The 10,273-nt window shown below is 38.2% G+C and overlaps 1 long non-coding RNA gene across 1 annotated transcript; it reads left to right on the top strand.

Annotated features, from left to right (window-relative positions):
• Positions 1-770: 770 nt before the first annotated feature.
• On the top strand, positions 771-5,167 carry LOC119468950. Its single transcript, XR_005197759.1, has 4 exons — positions 771-1,422; positions 2,034-2,128; positions 4,060-4,114; positions 4,410-5,167. It is a non-coding gene; the product is annotated as an uncharacterized LOC119468950 (long non-coding RNA).
• The last annotated feature ends 5,106 nt before the right edge of the window (positions 5,168-10,273 follow it).

Genomic DNA, 10,273 nt, shown 5'->3' with positions numbered 1-10,273 from the left:
TCCCCGCTGTCCCTCCCCTATTTCCCCCAACAGACCCCAGTGTGTGACGCTCCCCTCCCTGTGTCCATGTGTTCTCATTGTTCAACTCTTTAAAAAAGCAATCGACTAGAAAGCTGCCCTTGTGTAATAGGAAAAATTATTTTCTCCCCCATAGTGATCCAGTGCCTCTGGAAATGCAGTGGCAAACAAAATAAACATGGCTCCGCCCTATGAATGAGGGCCAAATTAAATAATTATTTGTGTAATTGTCAATCCCTGTTGGTTAAGGACTGCAAAAGAGAACAGGGCGCTGCTCTTTCTTTTTTCCTTCATAATACCTCTAGTAGTACAATAAGTTGTGCTAATAGTGGAAATTCTTGTCTTATTTATCACTTTAGTGACAGAGCTGCCAGTGTTCCTCTACTCAATGGTATGCTGGATTTGAGGTTGAAATACACGCACACACACATGCACATGTGCGCACACACACACATAACTATGTATGTATGTGCTCGTGTTTTTTGAAATCACGTTCAGGAAATGTCCATGAAGCCTATCTTATTGAAACAAAAATGGCTGGCATTTTGTCAGATGCCTTTTTAGTGCTATTAGAAATAAGTCTATAATTTTTCTCCTTAGGTCTATTATGAAGATAAATAATATTAATTGGTATCCTTATATTGAACTCTCCTGATGATATTTTGTTCTTTTATTGAATTGCTACACTTTCTTAATACTTTATTTAAAAATTTTGCACTAAAATTTATAAGTAAGATTGGTCTGTAACTGTATTTTTTGTGTATCTTTGTCAGGTTTTGGTATTAGTGATATTAATATTATACTCATGTCATAATTAAAAATTTTTCCTTTTTGCATGCCTCAGGACAGTGTAAACAGTATAAGGATTATCTCTGTTTTATAAAGGTTTGGTGTAATTCTTCCATGAAACTGCCATGGCCTGGCATTCTGAAGTAGTTTATTCTTTGTATAGCTTTCTCTATTTCTTCTCGGTCTGTTAAGACTTTCTTTTATTGTGTCAACATGGGTAAGTCATATTTTTTAAGGAAATTATCCACCTTATTGAGGTTCTAAATGTAAAGAATTCTGCAAATTAACTTATTATGTGCTTTTGGGATAAGTTGCTACACATGTGTTTTGCATCTATGTTCACATCTTCATTTTTTATAGATTTAGGAACAATTAATTCTAGTTTCTCTTTTTAAAAAGTCTAACTAGAAAATGGAATGCTGTAATGTGTATTCAAATAACTCCTTTTGTTCTCTATCCAACCAGTGCATTATTTTTACTAGGTAAAAAACTCTGATTCTGTCCCCATTTCTTTGTAAAGTATTAGTCTTGCAGCTGTCACAGGAACTTTGTATCAACACAAACACAGGCTGTTACTTATCATCTTTTTGGAAATGTCATCTAGTGGATTAATGAGTAACTGTCTTCTGTGTCATCTTTCATTTTAATGACTGGTACAGGCTGGGGCCCATAGGATATGTAATTTCAAGCTGGAATTTGTCATTCTTTATTTGGGGACAGAACAGCCAAATATGTATTACTGTCTCTTCTCTACCAAGCACTCTTGGATTCCCAATACTCTTTTCCATACCATGGCTGGAGGGATTGTTTTCAAAATGAGCATGAGGTCTCACATCTGTGGATGCACACACCAGGCTTACGTTCTGCGGTGGGTCCTCGTCAATGCGCACATCCCACGTGTCCTCCTGTGGCTCCCACATCCTTTGAGCCTGCTCCTCTGATCCCGGGTTCAAATGATTCTCCTGCCTCAGCCTCCCTAGTAGCTGGGACTACAGGTGCGTACCACCACACCCGGCTAATTTTTTGTATTTTTAGTAGGGACAGGGTTTCACTGTTGTTAGCCAGGATGGTCTCCATCTCCTGACCTCGTGAGCTGCTCGCCTTGGCCTCCCAAAGTGCTGGGATTACAGGCATAAGCCACCACGCCTGGCATTAGGGAAGAATTTTAATGCTCATAGGAACAGAATTGAAAAAAAACCAAACTTTGATTTCATTTTACACCATAGGTCTCTGGTCTGGATTGATAGTTTGTGTCTTATTTCAAGCCCTTTTCTATCTGGTGTGCATCTTGAGGATAAACTGGAACAAAGTTGCTGAGCAGGTAACAGTCAGTGTGTTATTTTAGAAACATGGCTCTACTTAATCCCATGGCATGGTAAGGAACCTTTTAGGGTCAAAACGGTAAAAATGCTATTGGCAAAATGACTCACTGTGAATCATAAAATACATCTAACATTGTGAGCAGGGAGACAAAAGAAAACATATTTCAGCACATTTTCCTCTTTATATAGAGCTAATTTAATATCTACCAACCAGGCACTGAACCTAAAAAAAAAAAAAAGGAATAAGGGCCAGGCAAGGTGACTCACACCTATTATCCCAGCACTTCAGGAGGCCGAGGCAGGAGGATCACTTGAGCCTAGGAGTTTGAGACCAGCCTGGGCAAGAGAGGAAGACCCTGTCTCTTAATTTAAAGAATATATATATATTGCTGTTTGGGTGTACTAATCATAGGAAAATAGTAATTTCTTTCCTATTTATACTGACTTGTTAGCTGTTCTTTATGCCTCTTTCCTTTTTGTCCGTAGTTTCATAAAAGCAATATGTTAAGTATATGTGATCTGTGGAAAGTACTTTGGGGCAGAACAACAGCATATGGATAGAGAGTCAGCATCTTCACTGATGTGAGCATCTATGTGCTGAACTAGGAGCCGGTTTTTTTGTTGTTGTTGTTGTTTTGTTTTTCTCAAGACAGAATCTTGCTCTGTTGCTTAGGCTGGAGTGCAATGGCGTGATCTTGGCTCACTGCAACCTCCACCTCCTGGTCCTGGGTTCAAGCCATTCTCCTGCCTCAGCCTCCCAAGTAGCTGGGATTACAGGCACACACCACCACATCAGGCTAATTTTTTGTATTTTTAGTAGATATGGGGTTTTACCATGTTGGCCAGGCTGGTCTCGAACTCCTGACCTTGTGATCGCCCACCTTGGCCTCCCAAAGTGCTGGGATTATAGGAATGAGCCATAGCACTCGGCTGGGCCATTTTTATTGTTTGAGGCTTGAGGTGAGCTGGATGGCTGGGCAGAGTGGCTCATATCTGTAATCCCAGTACTTTAGGATTACTTGAAGCCAGCAGTTCAAGACCAGCCCAGGCAACATAGCAAGACCCCATCTCTACTAAAAATAATAATACAATTTTTTAAAAGAGATGGATGGGTGGTTGGCTTAGAGGAGGGATTATTAATAAGGAAACAAGATGAGTTTAGGAATGTCGACCATCACTGTCTAAGCTTTGACCACCTTTGTGTTTTGGATTTAGCTAATTGTGATGCATTATATCTTCCTTATCTTCAGTTTGATGTATTCAGGGACTAAACTTTATAGGAGATTAACATGGGCCATTAAATCACAATATCATTGACCTTTAGACTTTATTCCTTCTGTGTTTTCAGAACACTAACGGGCACACGTGCAAATGTTAAATTTGCCACTCTAGCAACAGCAGCTTTCTATATTATTGTTGTGAACTGGGCATGTGTTTGGAGGGCACTAGTGGTTTTTCCGTGTTGTTCTTTTGGCACATCCAGGACCAAGACAGACTGTGCTAGATACTATAACCCGTTAGCAGTAGGATTCATAGTAGCTTTATTTGTTTATTTTTTGAGACAGAGACAGAGTCTCACTCTGTGACCCAGACTGCAGTGCAATGGCGCAATGTTGGCTCACTGCAACCTCCGCTTCCTGGGTTCAAACAATTCTCCTGCCTCAGTCTCCTGAGTAACTGAGATTAGTCTTCCACCATGCCTGGCTAATTTTTTGCATTTTTACTAGAGACAGGGTTTCACCATGTTGGCCAGGCTGGTCTTGAACTCCTGGCCTCAGGTGATCCTCCCAGCTTAGCCTTCCAAAGTGCTAGGATTATAGATATGAGCCATTGCTCCCAGCCCGCAGTGGCTTTAAGTCAAAGTTTTAGCAAACAACCACCAGCATGATTTAACTTACATTGCATTTACTCATGCGACACTTGTTTCTAGGCACAGGTTCCAGCTGGGCTAAAAGGGAATAAAGAGACCATGCCTACCTCCTCAGGTAACAGAGACCATTCTCTAGTATATTCAATGTCTGACGTACAAAAACTGAAACAGTGCAGCCGGAGTTGCTTAGTTTGCAAGATCCTGCTCTCCTGCTCAATAAAACTTGTCTCAGCCCTAGTAATTGGTGAGATCACCTGTGGGTTCTCCTATGAAATATTTTTAAATGTAATTTCACATATACTAACTGATATCGGAGGGTCATTGTTTACAACGTATTCTCGTGTAAACTTCATAATATGACTTTACTTGACCCAGACATAAGTGAATACCCCACTGTTCTCTGCAAACAGATCTACCTATCCTGGGAAAAGAAGTAACTGGTGGAATCATTTTGCCTGATATCATCAGACCAGAGAGCCAGACCCTTCAACTGAGGGACTGGAAGAAAACACCCAGTATGTCGTGTCTACCATTAGAGAGGTCCTGACAGTGAGGCAGCTGATATTCTACTGTGGGATGGATTTAGCTCTCGCTGTTGCAGTCCTTTTAGCAGGAATTTTCTTCAAGAGTTTTCAATGACCACAGCTAACATGGAAGAATTACCACCATTCTACAAACTAGACGTGATAATTATATGCCATATATTAAGTATGAAAGGTGATCTTGTTATTTGGACAGTTTTAACTGTGGATGTAAAGAACATTGGGGATGTTTACTTGGTTATTCCGAGAAATTGCACTATCCTTTTGGAGATCAAGAAAGGAGCTATAATTTTAAGTAAACTTTTCCTCTGTTAATTTTATCATGGTTTCTAAATATACAAATTAGATTTTCTTTGATGTAAAGGTTATTTACCCTTTCTTATTTCACACATCTTTCTTCTCCTGAGAAGTGGTTCATAGTCCTATAAAATATTATTGCTGATGAGTTTTCTTTGTATTTTTCTGTGAATGTACTTAATCTTGTCAGTGATTGTATATTAAGTGCCTGTTCAAGTCCTATCTCAGGTATTGCCATATAAGCTTTTATAAAACGGAACATCTTAAAATTTACAATATATGTTGACAATATTTGGAGCTATACAGTCAATATAAAAGATTAGCTTTTAGCATTTTTCCCTTTTAATGAATTTTGTGGCAATTTTCATTTAAAATAGAAAATAAATCTGTGTTCTCTTCTGCTACTCAGCTCCCAGAATGTTGGCAGCTGTGGTGGCCTCATCCTCAAAGCAAAAGATTTTTAGAGCTTTTTTACAGGAAATTGGACCAGCCCCAAAAGGAAATCCTTACAAAAATCTGAATATTGGGTATTCTGTCACACAAAGCCTGCCAGATTCCTGAAAGTGGAGCCCATAGTTGAAAGCACCCAATGTGACCAGTGCTTCCTTAGCTTATCTGTTGTCCTCTCTTGAGTGTTAACAAGCAATCCAGGATATTTGTGAAAATCCAATTATATGAGAAAGCAACCAGAAAAAAATAGGCTTTGTAGGGAGAAAACGTACATCTTCAAAGAGGTAACATAAAATATTTCAACTATGACACAGAATAGGATGCTACAGAATAAAACCTTCAGCCAGGTGTGGTGGTGTACGCCTCTAATCTCAGCACTTTGGCAGGCCAAGGCGGGCAGATGGCTTGAGCCCAGGAGTTCGAGACCAATCTGGGTGACATGGCAAAACCCCATCTCTACAACAAAACTATGTACCTGTAGTCCCACCTACTCAGGAGGCTGAGGTGGGAAGATCACCTGAGTCCAGGAGTTTGAGGCTACAGTGAACTCTGATCACACCACTGCACTCCAGCCTGGGCAACAGAGTGAGACCCTGTCTCAAAAAAAGTTTTTTTCCAGGAGATTATTTTGAGACAGGATCTGGCTCTGTCACCCAGGGTCCAGCAGTGATCATAGTTCCCTGCCACTTCGATCTCCTGGGCTCATGCAATCCTCCCACCTCAGCCTCCCATGTAGCTGGGACTTACAGATGTGCACTACCACTTCTGGCTTTTTTTTTTTTTTTTTTAAGTTTTAGTAGAGATGGGATCTCACTATGTTTCCCATGGTGATCCTGAACTTCTGAGCTCAAGCAATCCTCCTGCCTTGGTATCCCAAAGTGCTAGGATTACAGGCATGAGCCACTGTGCCTGGCCCTAGACTTTATTGAAGTAAAATTCATATAACATAAAATTAACCCTTCCAAAACATTTTTATCATACCAAAAAGGAAACCCAGATTGTTAACCTCTCACTCCCCACACCCCTCTCTTTGAGCTCCTGGCAACCACTAATCTGCTTTCTGTGCCTGTGGATTTACCTATTTTAGATATTTCATATTGAAGGAATCATAGAACATGTGACCTTTTGAGACTGGCTTTTTAAACTTGGCAGCATGATGGTTTTGTGATTTTCTCAAAACTTGATTCCTTTTTCTTGCTGAATGTTTTATTGTGTGATATGCCATATGGTGTTTACTAATCAGTTGATGGACGTTTAGATTGTTTCTACTTTTTGGCTATTGTGAATAATGCTGCAGTAAACACTCGTGTATAAGTTTTTGTTTCAACACCCGTTTTCACTTCTTTTGAGTCTACAACTAGGATTGGAATTACTGGGTCATATGATTCTATATAGTTGTTTTGTTTTGTTTTTTTTGAGGAACTGCCAAAATGTTTCCCACAGTGGCTGCACCATTCTTCACTGCCACCAGCAGTGTATGAGGTTTCCAGTTTCGCCACTTCCTTGCTAACACTTGTGATTTTCTTTTTGTTTTTAGTTATATGATACTAGTGGGTGTGAAGTCGTGTCTCTTTGTGATTACTAGAGATCACATACTACTAATGATGCCAAGTCTATTTTCTGAAATACTTCAGAAACTCAGATACGCATAAAGAAAGAAAGAGTATTAGAAAAGGAATAAATGAAGTAAAATATGTTCTCTTTCTTTTAATTGATAAAAATTATATGAAAATAATGGTAACAGTGTATTTGGTTATTATAGCTTGTTCATAGCTAAAATGAAGGACAGCAGTTTTATAAGTGTCAAGAGGGAGGAACTGAGAATATTCTAAGGCACTTGCACTACCCATGAAGAAGAATAATGTTATTCAAAAGTGGAACTAGATTACTTGTAAATGTGTATTGCAAACTTTAGGGCAACTATTGAAAAAGTTTTTAAAAAGTAATATAATCAATATGCTAAGAGAAGAAAGATAATAGAACCTCATAAAATGCTCAGTTAAAACCAAGAAGGGCAGAAAAACAATGGAAGAAAAAAAAGAACAAGGACAACAAATAGAAGGTAACATATATAGACACTAATTTCATATATACCAATAATGACACCTTTTCTTGAAAAATAAAAACAACAAAGTGAGAATAGAAGGAAAGTTCCTCAAAATGATAAAAGCCATATATGACAAACCTCTAGCTAAGATCATACTCAATGGTGAAAGACTGAAAGCTTTTCCCCTAAGATCAAGAACAAGACAAAAATGTCTGCTTTCTTCACTTCCATTCACAATACTATTGAAAGTTTAAGATGGTGCTATTAGGCAACAAAAAGAATAAAAGGCATTTGTATTGGAAAGGAAGGAATAAAATTATCTATGTTCAAAAATGACATGGTCTCATACGTATAAAACCCTTAACATTCCACAAAACCATTAGACCCAGCTAATGAATTCAGAAGTCACAGGACGCAAATCACAACACACAAAATGAGTTGTATTTCTATACTCTAGCAATGAATGATCCCAAAAAGATCCATGGATTCAACACTCCCAATCAAAATCTAGCAGGTTATTTTGCGGATACTGACAAACTTGATTCTAAAGATGACATGGAAAAGCAAAAACCCAGAATAGCCAACGCAATATTGAAGGAGAACGAAGTTGGTAGACTGACACTACCAACTACAGGATTTACCATAAAGGTAGAGTAAACAAGATGATGTGGCATTGATGAATGAATACACAAACAAATCAGTAGAATAAAATAGAAAACCAGAAACTAGATTCACGCTAACACAGTCAGCTAAGGTTTAACAAAGAAACAAAAGCAATTCAATGGAAAAAGGACAGCCTGATTGACAAATGGTACTGATTGAAACAACCAGACATCCACATGCCAAAAAACAAAACAAAACAAAAACCTAGAGAAAGATCTTAGACTTTTCTTCCTGACATGCATCACTATAATAAAACTCTTAGGAGAACATCTGGGTGGCCTCGGGTTTGGCAATGACTTTTTAGATACAAAACCAAAAGCACAATTCATGAAAGAAAAATTCATAAATTGGACTTTATTAAAATTTAAAACTTGCTCTGTACAAAAATACTGTAAATAGAAGGAAAAGAGAAGCCAAGGATTATGAGAAACTCTCTGTAAAAATATATCTGATATAAAAGATTATTTATCTAAAATGTACAAATAACTCTTTAAACTCAACAATAAGAAAGCAACCCAATTAAAATGGTCCAAACAGACCTCACTGAAGAATCTATACAGATGGCAAAAAAAGATGTGTAAAGATACTCAACATTATGTGTCATCAGGGAATTGGCAATAAAACAATGAGATACTACTATACACCTATTAGAATGACTAAAATTCAAAACACTGACACCACCAAGTGCTGGCAAGGATGTGGCACAACAGGAACGCTTGCATATTGTTGGTAGGAATGCATAATGAATAGGTACAGCCACTTTGGAAGAGTTTTGTAGTTTCTTAACAAAGCTAAACATAGGCGTCCAATAATCACACACCAGCTATTTACCTGAATGAGTTGAAAACTTACATCTACACGTTTTACGTATTTTTTTGGTATACTTACCATTTTAATCATTTTTAAGTGAACAATTCAGTGGCATTAAGCACATTCACGATGTTGTGCAATCATCGCCACTATTTACCTCCAGAACTTGTTCATCATTCTAAATGGAAACTCTGTCCCCATCAAGCGTTAGCTCCATTACTATAACCACTTCCTTTGCTTCTAGCCCCAGCCTTTAGTAAATACTGTTCTACTTCTGTCTCTATGAATTTGGCTTTTCTAAGTATATCATGGAAGTGGAAGCATTTGTTTCCTTTTCATTTTATGGAATTTTGTCAAACATTTCTTTTTGTATCTCTTACCTTTTGTTCTCATGTGACTTTCATCTCTATTAAGGTGTGCTTTTCTCTTCTCTTTCTTTCCTGAGTTTCAACACAAGTTTGCCCTCTCCTGTTTTCTTATCATCTATTCTTTCTGTGTGTGTATGTGTATATATATATATATGTATATATATATATACACACACACACACACATACATATATATAATTCTGTTTGTGTGTGTGTGTGTGTGTGTATATATATATAATTGCACTTTAGGTTCTGGGTTACATGTGCAAAACATGCAGAATTGTTGCATAGGTACATACATGGCAATGTGGTTTGCTGCCTCCATCCCTCATCACCTATATCTGGCATTTGTCCCCATGTTATCCCTCCCCAACCTCCCTACCCCATGCTGTCCCTCCCCTAGTCCCCACGAACAGACCCCAGTGTGTGATGCTCCCCTCCCTGTGTCCATGTGTTCTCATTGTTCAACACTCGCCTATGAGTGAGAACATGTGATATTTGTTTTTCTGTTCTTGTGTCAGTTTGCTTCCAGATTCCAGATTCATCCATGTCCCTACAAAGGACACAAACTCATTGCTTTTTAATGGCTGCATAGTATTCCATGGTGTATATGTGCCACATTTTCCTTGTCCAGTCTATCATCAGTGGGTATTTGGGTTGGTTCCAGGTGTTTGCTATTGTAAACAGTGCCTCAATGAACATACATGTGCATGTGTCTATATAACAGAACGATTTATAATCCTCTGGATATATACTCAGTAATGGGATTGCTGGGTCAAATGGAATTTCTATTTCTAGGTCCTTGGGGAATCACCACACTGTCTTCCACAATGGTTGAACTACTTTACAGTCTACCAACAGTGTAAAAGTGTTCCTATTTCTCCACATCCTCTCCAGCATCTGTTGTCTTCAGATTTTTTAATGATCACCATTCTAACTGGCGTGAGATGGTATCTCAACGTGGTTTTGATTTGCATTTCTCTAATGACCAATGATGATGAGCATTTTTTCATATGTTTGTTGTCCTCATAAATGCCTTCCTTTGAAAAGTATATGTTCATGTCCTTTGCCCACTTTTGATTTTTTTTTTTTTTTTT

The sequence above is a fragment of the Cebus imitator genome, unplaced genomic scaffold (assembly GCF_001604975.1).
Source record: "Cebus imitator isolate Cc_AM_T3 unplaced genomic scaffold, Cebus_imitator-1.0 Scaffold538, whole genome shotgun sequence".
NCBI lineage: Eukaryota > Metazoa > Chordata > Mammalia > Primates > Cebidae > Cebus > Cebus imitator.
Note: the sequence above shows the minus strand (reverse complement) of the source record. Positions and strands in the feature narration are given on the sequence as shown.